Source organism: Dipodomys spectabilis, unplaced genomic scaffold, assembly GCF_019054845.1.
Source record: "Dipodomys spectabilis isolate Male_0828 unplaced genomic scaffold, ASM1905484v1 ptg000312l, whole genome shotgun sequence".
Taxonomy (NCBI): Eukaryota; Metazoa; Chordata; class Mammalia; order Rodentia; family Heteromyidae; genus Dipodomys; species Dipodomys spectabilis.
Genome location: NW_024870989.1, coordinates 4,003,163 through 4,018,953, shown reverse-complemented (window position 1 = coordinate 4,018,953; position 15,791 = coordinate 4,003,163).

Genomic DNA, 15,791 nt, shown 5'->3' with positions numbered 1-15,791 from the left:
TCTGTCTGGGGATTCTTTTCCTATATGACTTATGAAAATTGACTTATTCATGAGATACAGAGACCATGATCTAATGGCTGAGGGTATTGCTGCTGGATATCACCTTAGAGATCACATTTCAACACGTGGATATAACTATAAGAGAAAAAGCGACCAAGACGTTCATGTTCCCAAAATTATTGCCATACTGAGTGAGTCTGACACATGACATCCCATGACTGTATGGTGCAAGTGAGCATTCTTTTGTTTTTAAAACATGTAGTATATACATATATACATGCTTATACACATTACACTGACTTTAACTTTGTCCAAAGTTTTCATTTTGGTTTCAGAGGAAAGTGTTTGGATTTCACCATTCCAGAAACAGTCTCCCTCTGGGTGAGTAGGTGAGAATGGGTCAAATGATGACTTCCTTCTTTGTTTCCCTGGCAGTGCTGAAAACCAGACCAAGAGCTTCTGGTCTTCAGGTAAACAAATTGTTGATAGAGACTCCCTTCTCAAGAGATGCAATCGTCATGAATAGTGCTTACAGGACACTACAGTTTCCAGTACTGTTTTACTTCCACAAGTGCACAGAGCACACGAGCGAATGCTGGAGGGCACATATGTGGCTGATTCTCCTTTAAGAGGGGCAGAAGGGATGAACACAGTGGCAGGAAACCTGTTCCTCAGCAGAAAGCCTTGCAAGATTCTGAACATGATCCTATGTGAGGCTGGCTATTTGACCACAGTCTTGGGCAGGTCATGAGCATCTGAAGAGTGTGGAAGGTTCTGCTAAGCCAAAGGTTGACTAGCAGCCTCTCCTTGGGGGAAAAGGATGGTCTATAAGTAAACACTTATTAGAAATGTCACTAAACCTTGTTTTTAAATTAAGTCAGTTCTTCAAGGCAGAGAATTGAGAATGGATAAAGGAGAAGGGTCCTAGGACCACTGAATTTTCCCATCTTAGAGCATCATTTTCTTTCTCAACATACAGTAGAGAAACCACAGCTTAATCCCCCAGTCAAGCAGGAACTATATTCTCAACACAGTATATGCCAACATGTTCAGGTTCAGAGAACCCAGTGATACTGGTTCCATTATGTTCTCCACAGTCACTTTTCTCTTTTTTGAGATCGGGTCTAAGTAGGCCTTTGGGCTAAGCTACATGTGTATGTGGATCAGAGGCATGTACCAGCATGCCTAGCTTCGTTACTACTTTTTATGTTTTCTGCCTTTTGAAGGTCAGTCAATAGCGCTAACATGACTCTCTCCCATTTGTCTTCTATTCATGCCCTTACATGGTTCTCTTCATCTGGTCTAACTGGAGCCATCTGTCTCTAGCCATCATACTGTTATGGTGGCCCATCTTGCTTCTTTCAAGCTAGCTCCATACACATCTGTTTGTTACTAGGGAGACTTTCCTGACTTGTGCTTTTCTCTTTTCCAAATGCCTGATTGTGCAGGACATTGAAAGGAATTCCTGAATTTTCCCAAGAGTGTAAATGACTAATTCAAAGCTGTGAAAAGTTTCCCACTTAAACACACAAGTAGTAGGCCAGGATTGGTGGCTCACACCTGTAATCTTAGATACTTAAATCTGGAGGATGGTGGTTCCAAGTCCAGCCTAAGCAGAAAAGTCTTGAGATCCCACCTTCAAAATAATCACAAAAGAAGGGCTGTATGTATAGCTTAAAGTGACCCTACAATCTGAGCAATAGCTGTCATAGTATAGGTCACTTTGTCCTTCTTGTAGCACAGGGTCTTTAGTCCCAGGTTTGTACTAATAGCAACTCTTCAATTCCAACTTTGCGTATGTGTGTGTATGTGCACAACTTCACACACTCATGCACTTTTTGTGTACACCGAGTATTAATTAAGGTGCAGGTGCTTATGTTGCAGAGACTTCAAACAAATTTGAATCTTTCCAAATACAATGAACCATCAAGAATTCTACCACTGTCATTATTCAGTACAAAGTTTCCATTTCCAAAATGCCATTTTGCTAGATGGTGTTTATCTATCCAAATTTACTTAGTCTACTTGACCCTCATCCTCCCATACCATTGCACATCCATACACTCCCCAGATTATTGCTTACAATGATCAGACCATGTTCCTGAAATAAGGATTCTTTAGTGAAAGAATTAGCATTTAATTGTTAGCAAGTCACCTTCTTCAGTAATAACTCACAACGAGCTTAAAGTTCTACCCTTAATTTGGTCGGGCTAGGTGGACACAGCATAGTAAAATGGACAAAACATCATTTCAATGTCAGGTAGAGCACTATGGGACCTGACCTCATACCAATTTGTGTTAACATGGCCCTCACAGGTGAGGGCAGAATACCTTCTTGTCCTTGTGGGACTCCTGAATTTCAGGGAAGCAGGAAGCTGAGACTGAGCCCAACCCTTACACTTCTCAGATTGCTGGCCAAGTTTCAGAAAAACTCAATAATCTGCCCAATGAAGGTATGCCAAGCTACAGGTGAAGAAAAGACAGGAGCTGAAAATTCGGCATGGAATTTCTGAGAAGACACCTTTATACTTACTAAGAACTTATGGCTTTTAGAAATGGCTCAGGATTGGTTGTGGTCAGACAGTGTGGGCATGCAAGACAATGAGGGGACTGGCAACTTCAATACAGTGTCATACAATAGTGACAAAAAGAAAATAACCCAAAATGGGGTTTCACTAGTCATCTACCTGATATCAAAGTATTGTGTCTGACCAGTACTGAGTGTGAACCTGGACTGCTGGGCATAGGACATAGGATGTGAATTGAGTTATAAATGGAGGGATGGGTTGATGATGATAATTGTCAAAAGCAACAGTACACTCACATCTACCGGGAATTTGTCATAAAGGGACAGTGCACTCAACCATATGAACCCATTAGCACTGCTCATTCTTGGTTGCTGGCCAATCACTTCCTGACTTATCAAACAACATGCCAAGTGGCAATGGTTTGGTGGACACAGAGGGCTAGCATATAAATATCAGTGAATACCTGGCATTAGTGGAGAGTACCAAGTCTTGGCCACCCTGCACTGCTCATTCCCAAGGTTCTCAGCCTGTTAGCTCCTTGTGGCAAACTCACTTCTCCGATGGGAACAGGTACTGCCTGCAGGCCTCCCTGTCTTGCGCTCCAGGTCTCAAAAGTCCCCCAAAGGCTGGTCTAAAAGTGTGGGACCCTAATGCAGGCAAAGCCCAAGTGTTGGAAATTCCAATTCATAGCAGTGACAGGGTGCTGCAGAGCTCTCTAATGTGTTGTACCTCCAAGGGAAGGAGGCACTATTGGTACATGAATGCCACAGGGTTTCCTGATCCTCCCTGCCCAACAGCAGCTATTCTGGCTTGAGCAGTACAAAGGAATGGGGCATGAGACACCTTGGGGACAAGCACCCACCAGTAGAAGGGTGGCTAGGGCAGGTACATCTACAAAGAACAGTGCCAGTACTGGGGGGCTGTGCTCTTTTATCAACTTCTCCACATTTCACTTTTCAAAAAAATCTTAGACTTTAGAGTAAGTTTCAACCTATGGAAAATTTACATTAGTGTTTCTCTGGGCTGTCCCAGCTCTCCCTCAATGCACATGTCATAAAACGTATTAATCAAAGCCAGAACATTTCCATTGAAGTCATATTAGTCACTTAACACAAACCCTATGCCAACCTCACCATTGCCTACTTCTGCCCACCCTTCTCTCACTCAGGAGTCTATCTGGCCCTGCAGATTCCTGCTCTCTTTCCCTTTGAGGAACAAAAGTGCCCACCATACCTCCATGGTTAGACATCGTGAAGGGTTCCACTCAGCATTTGCTGTCTTTGCAGGCATAGATTGTTGAATGTCAACAGACTCTTCCTCTTTGCCAGCAGTCCACAGAGCAACAGATGCTACAGTCATCTCAGCGAATCTCACTGGGACACGAGGTCACCAAGCTTACACTTGTTCATGGTACTCATGTTAGAAGTCAGAGTCTTGTACTTAGTAGGTAGGTGACCTATACTCCAATTTTGTGCTGGTCATTTTTAAGTTGTGATCTTGCTTCCTATCCAGGTAGATGCCAGGGCCTGGACTCACCTATTTTAGGCTTCCTATTTTAATGAAGCTGATATGCATCCCTAGCTTAAGAGGAGATGTCACCCACTTTTTGGCCTGGGTTGGCCCTGAATAATGATCATCCACATCTCAGCATCCTAAATAGTTAGGATTACACAGGCGACTCCCAGCTCCAATGTGCCTTCCTTCTCAACACTACCCACTCAGCAGTGACTGACAGTTTTCTCTCCTCAGTTACTCTTACCCTCTGGAATTTCAGAGAGGAGACACACATTTTCTTCTTCATTGTACTCTAATTGCTCCCAAGATTGCCTGAAATTGTACTGTCTATCTCCCTTCATTGTAGGTTCCATAAGGAAATGATACCCCCAGATCCTGGATGTTTATGCATGAGGATGTAGGTCCCAGTGACACAGAGGTAAACTTAGTTATGAACCCCAAAGGGAAGTCCTGCTACTCCAGCTGTGGGCTGTCAGTTCCTTCTGCAACTCTCTCAGCTACAGTCATCCTCCATGCACTCGCCACACTGATGGGTATGAAGACAGCATCATGCCAATTGGCCAGGTTAAACTCTGGGCACCCAGTGATGGAGCTGGAGGAGTTGCACTTGTCCCCCTATCCAACCTGACATCCAGTCCCTCCCTTCAACAGGGTTCAATCTCTGTGGATGCTCCTCTCTACAAAGTCAGTCTCTCTCTAGAAGTAAGGTACAGGTATATGTAATTGAGAAAAAGCAAGCACAATCTCTCATCATGAATGGGCTAACTTAAATAGTGAAAAAAACCCACAAATTTATACTGAATCCCTCTCCCCCCTTCTTTTATTTATGTAAGTTTGCTCCCTAATTGCTTTTGTGTGTCTGTTTTGGGAAGTATATGGGTACAGGTGCAGGGTTGGGGTTGTGAATACTAGGACTTGAAGTCAGGTCCTTTGGCTCTTAACCTTTGTACAAGGCTGGCACTCTTACCATTCCAGCCACTGGTCCACTTGTGGCTTTTTCCAGGCTAAATGAAATAAGAATCTCTTGGGTTTCTCTGCCTACACTGGCTTCAAACTGCAATTCTGGTATCAGCCTCCCAAAAGGCTAGTATTACAGGTGTGTGTGTGAGCAACTGGTGCATCGCCTCCCACTGCCACTTTAAAAGGGCAGCCTTTAGCTTGTGAAGATAAAGAACAATTCTTGATAGAAAACTGTGTATCAGTGTGATTTATACAGATCTGGAGGCTCCTCATAGGAGGAATGGCCTCCTGGGAAGGATTCACAGCACTACCTGAACCAAATAGATTTGATGAAATGTCCTCAGAGAACACACCGGGTACTCTGAGTAGAACAACACCCAAACCATAGATTCTTAAGAAATTGTCTAAAATACGGCTGGGAAGGTGGCTCAGTGGTAGAGCGCTTGCCTTGCATGCTCAAGGCCCTGGGTTCGATTCCTCAGCACCACATAAGCAAAAAGAAAAAAGCCAGAAATGGCGCTGTGGCTCAAGTGGTAGAGCACTAGCCTTGAGCTGAAGAGCTGAGGGACAGCGCCCAGGCCCAGAGTTCAGGCCCCACGACCGGACCCCCCCCCCCCCAAAAAAAAGAAATTGTCTAAAATAATTTTTTAACCAAGGTACTCACAGATGCGCCTCCCATAATCTTGGGAAAGATAACAGTAGAGCAGCCATCTGGATCCTGTCCGAAGTGGTTATAGGGTGTTTGGAACCAAGCGATTTCCTTGGCCCAAACCACATCACAAAGAGGCAATATGGATGCTCCTACTCCAATGGCTGGGCCCTTTACCGCTACAATATTAGGCTTCTTAATGAAAGTATTCACTAAATTTCTAAATTAAAAAATATAAATGGGGAACAAGTAATAACATTGCATGTGTGAGCAGATGACAAAAATCTATTCTAGATTGCAAGTTGCCAAACAGAAAACGTGCAAATCATAAAAGCTAAGATTTGTTAAAAAGCCTTCTCCCAGAAAAGGTAGACTGTGGATCTACTGGCTGCATGTTGTAAAAGCTTACCTCCAGCCTGGATATCACGCAGAGGTGGCTGCTGCCACCGGTTGTAGATGACATAGCCAGAAGTGCTTTGGGTATTTACAGTGGCTCTTGGCCACTCTGACCATTATATGTAGCATTTCCAACTTTCTCTTTGAATACCCAAGGATCATACTGACTTTAGGGCGTTCTTGTGTTGAAGAAAGAGAAAATTCAGAGTGAACTTGGCACAAGATTGTTTGGTAGTAACTGAATTATTATTGATTAAGGGTTATAACCTGCCCCTGCTAGGAGACTTTACACATTGAATCTGGAAACAACGGGTATTTTCTAAGGTCTTATAAACTGGACTAAATTAACTTAGGGATATGGAGCTAGGCTTATTTAAGACATGAGGTTGGAAAGAAACATCATCAAACATCCCAATGCCTGTATCCCATTATGTGTTGGTGGATGCTAATGCTACAGGAGATTGGAGAGCAAAGCAGGCATGGGGGAAGGTGGCCTTTGCAGGGGACAAGAAATTGCCATAAAGCACAGCCAATGCTTTGCTGGAGTTTGTTTTTACAAGCTTTGTAGTTCCAGGGAGGTTGATGCTATACTATATAGGGAATCTGCTTCTTCCTCCCCGGCCATACAGCTGATTCTGTTTTCAGAGGTGGTTTCTTGTTCTGATTTCACACAGTAGAGGAAAGCATGAACTTATACCTACATATATACAAAGTGATTCTTTTTATGTAGTTTGAATCTGACCATTGAAGAACACTACAAGTTTTCATATACAGAGTTCTAAGCCAGGGCTTTACTGAAAACAGCCATTGAGACACTTCCTACTAATTCCCCATCCTCTGAACACTATCAAGATGGAATATAGTCCTGCATCTCCCCTTGCCCACCATGTAACTCCCCACCACAAGTCCTGAGGGTTGAACTCAAGATCTTCTGTTTAGTTGGCTGGCATTTGACTATTTGAATCACACTTCCAGTCCTATCTTCACTAAGCACTTGGAGGCTCAATTTTAACCGACTTTTCTTTTTTGGGGGAGAGGGTCTGGTCGTAGGGCTTGAACTCTGGGCCTGGGCACTGTCCCTAGCTCTTCAGCGCAAGGCTAGCGTTCTACCACTTGGGCCACAGCGCCATTTCTGGCTTTTTTTCTTTTTGCTTATGTGGTTCTAAGGAATCAAACCGAGGGCCTCAGGCATGCAAGTCAAGCGCTCTACCACGGAGCCACCATCCCAGCCTTTAACAGACTTTTCTAATTGAGCTTGCCAAGATCGTCTGGATGGATTTCAGACATTTGAGTAGCTAGGATTACAGATGTGAACCACCTGTATCCCTCTAGATTATATTGTTGGGAAGTTTATAAAGAACACAGGAGTACAGGGCTTGCAGAAGATGATTCCAGCAACTGGTGTGAGGTATAGTTCATTAGGTGAGGCCGACCTCATCTCAACTTGCCATTTGCCCCCAAGGTTAGTAATGTTTTTACACTGCAAGAATTAATTCTTTTAAATGAGCAAGCTACACTAATATCTGAGTATTCTAAATGAGATGGCACAGGCCTTGTTAAAAAGCTCACACTGGGGTTTAATGATAAAGCTGTGGTGCATAAACACATAAGAATCAAAAACTGTCCACTATTCCATACTTATCCCATGATATATTTGTACATATATAAAAAATTCTGGTCTCAAAGTCTATGATGAAAATCAATACCAGGATTGATACAAGATTGATACATTGTTTTATAACTGCAATTTCTATTTTTGCCTGGTGTGATAATAATGTCAAATGAAGTTATGTCTCTGTTTTAGAGATCCATGCTAAATTTACCATCAGCCCTCCTCAGAGGAAGAGTGCCATGATGATGTGTGAATTCATTTGTAAATATGAGTTGAACAGAAACTCAATTTGTTAAAACACAGCGACCCATCAAAGCTTTGTAGAAATGACTTGTCAGGAGAGACCTCCCCAGGCCACAAAGCTGTAGTTTCATGAATTCCAAAATTCCAGCTGCAGTATATGTAGCTGTAAGAGATCATGATGGACCTAAAAAGAAAAATGTGTACAACTTTGTTAGGTATATATAGGGTTTTCTTTGCTATCCATGGCTCTTGAACATAGGGCCTGGCCACTGTCTCTGAGCTTCTTTTTTATTGTGAAACTACCATACAGAGGGGTTACAATTACATGGTCAAGATAATGAGTACATTTCTTATCAAGCATTGTTGCCTCCTCCTTTGTTTCCCCATATCATCCCTTCCCCTCTCTACCCCCACACCCTCCTACCACCACCACCCTACCCACCCCAGTCCCTCACCCGTCCAAAGTTGTAAAGTTTGTTTTTCAACATAACGTCTTGTACATCTCATTGTTGCAATGGGTCCAACTCTAACCCAATTTAAACGATTTGTTTTTTCCCTTCCCCTCCACAAATTATATCAACATCAAATACAGTGAAAGCAGGGCTTATACCATGGTGGAGGTACATACAAAGCAACAAAGAAATCATCTTTTAAATATGTTGGAAACAATCACAAGAAAGAAAAAAAAAGACCTTTGAATCCTTATCTTGGAGTTCATTTGAACTAACATCAACTTGTCTGACAGTTTCTGTTTGTCTTAGACATATACTAGTTATTGCAAATAAGGGAAGCTTTGGGACCTATATTTCTTTGGGCTTGCCTTACTTCACTTAATATAATTTTTTCCAAGTCTTTCCATTTCCTAACACATGGGACAATGTCATTCTTTCTGATGGAGAAATAGAATTCCAAGGTTAGTCTTCTACCGAGTTCCAACAACACTTCCAGCTTTTTCTGAGTAGTTTATTGGAGATAAGAGTCTTATAGACTTTAATTTCTGGGCTAGCTTCAAACTGCAATCATCAGATTTCAGCTCCCTGAGTAGCTAGGATTACAGGCATGAACTAACAGGCTCCTGGTTTTTATATATAACTTTAAAAACTTACAATTAAAGCCCACAAAGATTAAAAGGTGCACAATGCAGCATACTCAATTTTTATTTGTTCCCACTGGATCATCGGTGAACTGAGTTAAAGATTTGCCACAAAATTAGTTTATGAAGACAGAATTCCTTTTGCGAAGACACTTGACAAGGTCAGATAATAAGTCAGACCCTCATAGAAAGGAGTAGGAATTGTCTCAGAAAACCAGGCAACAAGATCTGAATTAGGAAGTAGTGTGCTGCCTTCCTCAGCTTACTCAGCTTTATTATCTGAAGAAGGAAGGATTGAGTGGGAAGAGGTCAAGTTCTAGGGGCAGTTTTGGGGTTTATTTTGCTCTCTCTAAATCCTCTAGTATCGGACTGCTGAGTAATAGCCTGTTCCTTTGAAAACTCCCCACGTTATCTCACTCTATCATGAGAGGAGATCTCACTTCTGTGGAGAGGAGCTTGCTTTTGCATCCTTCAGACACATAGTCTGCAGACATCAAAAGACCAATGCTACAAATGGAACCCAAGCTACTCAGTTTTATAAATGATGTAAGGGCCATTTCATGACAATTAATCTGCAAACTGACCATCATCAATCCAATAGTTGAAATAGCAGCCCTAGACAGTGGATGATGTAAGATGTTATTTGATCTGCATTCTCACTTCCTTTCCTTTCCATTTTGGATATTTGCCACAATGTGGATCTTAGCATCAAAATGTTTAAGAAATTGAGACATGATCCCAGAGAAATAAGCAAAAAAAAATATACAGAAAGATTGTTTTGTGTAATGTCCCATTTAGACAAATAAAGTTTATTTAAATAAACTGAGTAAGAAAGAAAAAGTTTAAGTGAAATTGTTTAAATAATTATTTTTTTCTGATTCTCCCATATTCCATTAAGAAAAATTCTCGTGACAAAAATAGATTCACTCAAAGCAGCAATAATGCAGGTTTTGCAGAAGCACAATGTTTCTGTTTCCTATAATATCAGCTGAACCTTCTGTGGGAGCCAGGAGAAGAACATGGCAGTGGGACGCTGGTAGAAAAAGTAGGAGTGAGGATCTGATGAAAACATGCATCGAAAATCACCTAAAAGTGCAAGAGATGCGGTTTCTGTTTAACTATCTGTATCTATCATTTTTCTTTTTCTAACCCCAGTTCTACAAGCCTCAGCCACTGTCAAGGTCAGAGACTTGACAGTGGAGGAGGGAATAGGATGGAGAGCAGCAAGATTAGTGAGAGAAACTCCAAGCTGCACAGGAGAGGTGGTCTCACATAAGATGTACAAAGTCACCACAGAAGACAATGGTGTGTGTGTCTTTGTGTGTGTGTGTGTGTGTGTGTGTGTGTGTGTGTGTGTGTGTGTGTGGGTGCGTGTGTGTGTAAAAAGTGAAGCTTAAAGTCATGCTACATATCCTGAACTATGGTTTAACAATAAGCAGTGTCCACACATTGATATGAGGTTTTGAAAGTCTAGAGCAGAATTATATCCACTGATTAAGGTTTATAATTTCAAGTCAAGTAATAAGGCAGTGCCTTCTAGTACTACATCACAAAACTCCAATTAGAGAACCCAGAATAATAATGGGATTATAGCATTTCAAACCATAGGCATGTTATTCTGGGGAATAATAGAGATGAGCAAGACTGAGGTCCCAGGCTAGTCTAGGCAAAGTGTTAACAAGAAGACCTTATCTCAAGAAATACTTCTGTCTAGGTGGTTCATGCCTGCAATCCCAGCTCTGAGGGAAGTGTATGGGCTCAATGCCCAAAAATTACTTTAAATACTGAAAGCAAGAAGGGGGCTGGAGGTGTGGTAGAGTGCATGCCTAGCATGTATAAGGCTTTGAGTCCAATCAAACAACAATACTATAAAAAAAAGCAAACAAATATAAGATGTGCTCATTAGATGGATTCAAATACCTATGCAAAGAAGCCATGAAAGTATGGCTTCTTTCCTCTCTATAAGAAATATTTAGAATTTGGTGAAGTTATGAGAAGTGTGCAGCACAAGTACTATGCAGCTGTACATTATCTATATAGCACTCTTAGTCACCATGCCTGAGCACTTGCTGGATTTCACTTAGACTTAAAATCAGTTATTGGCCTCTGATAAGCAGACATTTATGTCAGACCCATAGAAAGAGCAGATAAGTTAATTGAGTCAATTGAGTTAAATGATAGACATCTGGAAACAACCTGCTTAAACTGTATACAAAGGAAAACCACCAACACTAGAACTTAATATTTGGTTATGCCCAGTGCAAATTGAGATGTATGCAATTGTAGAGCTTTCCTGGCCTTTGCAAGCTGGCTTTTCAGATACTAGTCAATGTGCATGCATAGAAAGCTCCATTGCTGTGTGCTCTGCCACATCACTAAGACCATCAGTGTTGTAGGATGATAGGGAAACTCCTCACAGAACACAACATAGCCATTGTTATCTTGCACAAATAAGAAAGCTGTCAAGCTGGGCACCAGTGGCCCATGACTGTGAACCTAGCTACTCAGGAGGCAGAGATCTAAGTATGACAGTTAAAATCCAGCCTGGACAGGAAAGCCCTTAAGATACTTATCTCAAATAAACCACCAGAAAACTAGCAGTGGCACTATGGCTCAAGTGATAGAGAGCTAGCCTTGAGCCGAAGAGCTAAGAGACAGTTTCTAGGCCTAGAGATCAAGACCAATGACCAACAACAAAAAAAAAAGAAACAAACAAACAAAGAATAAAGAAAGAAAGAGAAAGAGAGAGGAAAGAAAGAAAAAGAGAGAGAGAGAGAGAGAGAAGAAAGAAAGAAAGAAAGAAAGAAAGAAAGAAAGAAAGAAAGAAAGAAAGAAAGAAAGAAAGAAAGAAAGAAAGGAAGGAAGGAAGGAAGGAAGGAAGGAAGGATGGAAGGAAGGAAGGAAGGAAGGAAGGAAGGAAGGAAGGAAGGAAGGAAGGAAGGAAGGAAGGAAGGAAGGAAGGAAGGAAGGAAGGAAACAAGCAAGGAAGGAAGGAAGCAAGGAAGGAAGGAAGGAAGAGAAAATTGAAAAACAGAAAGACACCTGTCAAGATGAGAGCTATGGCAAAGCTTCAGCCTCTGCAGATAAAGACATCCTGACCTGGGAGATGGCCCAAGGACAGAGGAATTGCTCTTAGAAAGAGCAAAATTTCCCACTGGGCACATACCACTAGAATGCAGCAGATGCCCAGCACATGCCCAGCCCAAGTCAGTGTGGCCAGAGTGATTAGCAGCCTAGCTGCCAAGTCCCCTCTGCTTCCCACCTCCTGGGAACATTGTGGACCAGCTCAGAAGGAGGTTTCAGAAGAGCATAAAGAGCCACGCAGCAAAGCAGTGGTGCAAAAGCACAAAGCACATGTCTCTCACCTCTGGGTTTACAGTTATTCTCAGATGATTTTGTGATAACAAGACTTGGAGGAAGCTTCCTGAAATTACTCTGTATCCATAGGCACTCTTTGTCTGCCTCACACTGAAAGGCAACAACTTGTTTAAAGGCTGGTCTCCTCTGTCGCCAATAAATTCCTTTTCACAGTCATCACTCCTGTAACAGACATATGTATGTTGGCTGATAGCACATCCATGAATGGGGATGTACCTGCCAAGGTTTTGAAATCACAGCGGTCCATGAAGTCCTATCACCAGTTGTCTTCCACTATCATCTCAGAATTAGATCTAAAGCAGGTCGCAATTCCAGGACTTATCAACAAAACACTGTCCATATGAGAACCTTATCAAAGTCTACTTCAAAGATACCTTTTAGTTTCATTCTATGTCTGACAGAATAACCACCCCCTACTTTTTTGGTCTAGGATATGTACAGCTCTAAACTGGGAGACTTTTTGAGAATGAGATTAGAGAGAATGGGACTCCTGGACAGGATCTGCTATAGGTATGACAAGGTGGAAGGAAAAAGGAAACAGCGTAAGGAAATATGATTAACAAGGCCAAAGTGGTCAAAAGAAATCTCTCCAGTGCAAGAAGGTCCTTCTGACAAACCTGTTCTTGTTGGGCCGTGGCCTGGTATGGTGGTGCCACTTTAGACTCTGGTCCCATTATAGCAACATATATGTCAGGGCTTCTTCCTTCCATGGCCTAGGATGACTACGAGAGGTTCATTCTCTGTTCCTACCTCTGCTTTCTAAAAGGGTACATTCATCAAGGGGCTCTCTTCTTTCCCCCTACAAATTCTACCAGTATTCCCTCATGACACAACTCTTCAGTGCCAATCTGTGTGTTTTTCCATGAGTCCTAATATTTTGTCTTCTGAGCTTAACATTTGTTTTTTTTTGTTGTTGTTGTTGATTTTTTATTTTTTTACAATTTATTTTTATTTTATGTTTTTTCTTGCTGCAAAAATTAATTTTATTTAATGTAAAAATACTATACAGAGTGGTTACAATTACATGGGCAAGATAGTGAGTACATTTCTTATCAAGAATTGTAGCCTCCTCCTTTGTTTACCCTTCTCATCCTTTCCCATCCTCCCTGCCCCCCCACCCAACCCCCCCCCACCCCCCGCAAGTTGTAAAGTTCGTTTTCGACATGACAACTTGTACTTCCCATTGTTACAACAGGTCCACCTGTATCCTTATTGAACTACTTGTTTATCCCCTTCCTCTCCACAAATTATACCGACATCAAATATAGTGAAAGCAGGGGTTATACTGTGGGGGAGGGACATACAAAGCAACAAAGAAATAATCTTATAATTGCGTTAGAAACAAATGCATGAAAGAAAAAAAAACATATAAAATACATATCTTAGGGTTTATTTTCCTAACATCACCTTATCTGACCTTTTCTGCTTGACTCATACATATACTAGATATTGCAAATAAGGGAAATCATGGGACCTATGTTTCTTTCGGCTTGGCTTACTTCACTTAATATAATTTTTCTGAGTCTTTCCATTTCCTAACAGATGGGGCAATGTCATTCTTTCTGATGGAGTCATAGAATTCCATTGTGTATATACCACATTTTCTTGATCCATTCATCTACTGAGGGGCATCTGGGTTGGTTAAGATCTTAGCTATGGTAAATAATGCTGCAATAAACATAGTTGTGCTGGTAGCATTAGTGTGGTCTTGTTTGTAAACATTTGGGTAAATGCCCAAAAGTGGGATTGCTGGGTCAGAGGGGAGCTCTATATGGAGTCTTTTGAGGAACCTCCATACTACTTTCCAAAGTGGTTGAACAAGTTTACACTCCCACCAACAATGAAGTAAGGTTCCCTTCTGTCCACATCCCCTCCAGCAACTGTTGTTATTAGAGTTCTTGATTTTTGCCATTCTAACTGGGGTGAGATGGTATCTCAATGTTGTTTTTATTTGCATTTCTTTTATGGCTAGGGAGGTTGAGCATTTCTTCATGTGTCTATTGGCCATCCTTCTTTCTTCTTGGGGTGAGATGGTATCTCAATGTTGTTTTTATTTGCATTTCTTTTATGGCTAGGGAGGTTGAGCATTTCTTCATGTGTCTATTGGCCATCCTTCTTTCTTCTTCAAAGAAGTTTGTCTTTAAGTCTTTAGTCCACTTATTTATTGGGCAGTTGTTTCTTTGAGGATTTGTTGTTGGGGGATTTAATTTTTTGAGTTCCAAGTATATTTTAGATATGAAACCCTTGTCCGTTGTATGACTACTGAAGATCTTCTCCCAATCCGTGGGCTTTCTAGTGATCTTGCTAGCTATGTCCTTTGCCATGCAGAAGCTCTGCAACTTAATGCAATCCCATTTGTCCAACATTTCTTTGATTTCTTGTGTTTCTGGGTCTCTATTAAAATTTCGGGCAGCGCCAAGGAGACCTAGGGTTTCTCCTATTCCATCCTGTAATGTTTTCAGAGTGTCTGCTTTGACTCTGAGGTCTTTGATCAATTTGGAGTGGATTCTGGTGCAGGGTGATAGATAACGTTCTAGCTTTAGTTTTCTACAATTAGTTAACCAGTTTTGCCAGCACCATTTACTGAAGAGGCTGTCTTTCTTCTATTCTATTTTTTTAGATCCCTTATCGAAGATTAGATGGCTATATGTCTGTAGGTTAATTTCTGGGTTTTCAATTCAATTCCATTGGTCCTGAGGTCTGTTCTTGTGCCAATACCAAGCTGTTTTGATTACTATGGCTTTATAGTAGAGTTTGTAAATTGGTATTGATATTCCTCCAGCAGTGTTCTTTCCGTTGAGGAGCGTTTTTGCTATTCGGGGTCTTTTATTGTTTCATATGAATTTTTGGATTGCCTCTTCTATTTCCTTGAAGAATGAGGTTGGAATGTTGATAAGTATCACATTGAATTTGTAGATAGCCTTGGGAAGTATTGCCCTTTTCACGATGTTAATCTTTCCAATCCAGGAGCATGGGAGTTTTTCCCATTTTCTAAGTTCTGTTTTCATTTCATTTTTACTTTTTAAAGTTTTCATCATAGAGGTCCTTCACTTCTTTGGTTAAGTTAATTCCTAGGTATTTTATTTTTTTATGGGGCTATTACAAATGGAGTTGCTTTCGTAATTTCAACCCCACTTTTCTAACATTTGTTACCTTTCCTCCTTTTGGTGCTGGGGACTGAACAGAGAGTCTTGTGCATGCCAGGGATGTACTCTACCATTGAGTTTCATCTTCACCCAGAGCTTTGGTTATCATACTAGTCAAGGACTCTATTAAGTATTTGATACAGTTACCAAGGTACATGAGAATAAGTGAGATGCTGCACTTAGCATTTGGACAAAATAATCACCCTGTCTATAGGAGTCACCTCAATGTTGGCTTGTGTGGCAATTAGTGCAGAGCTCTGGCTAGGAGGAA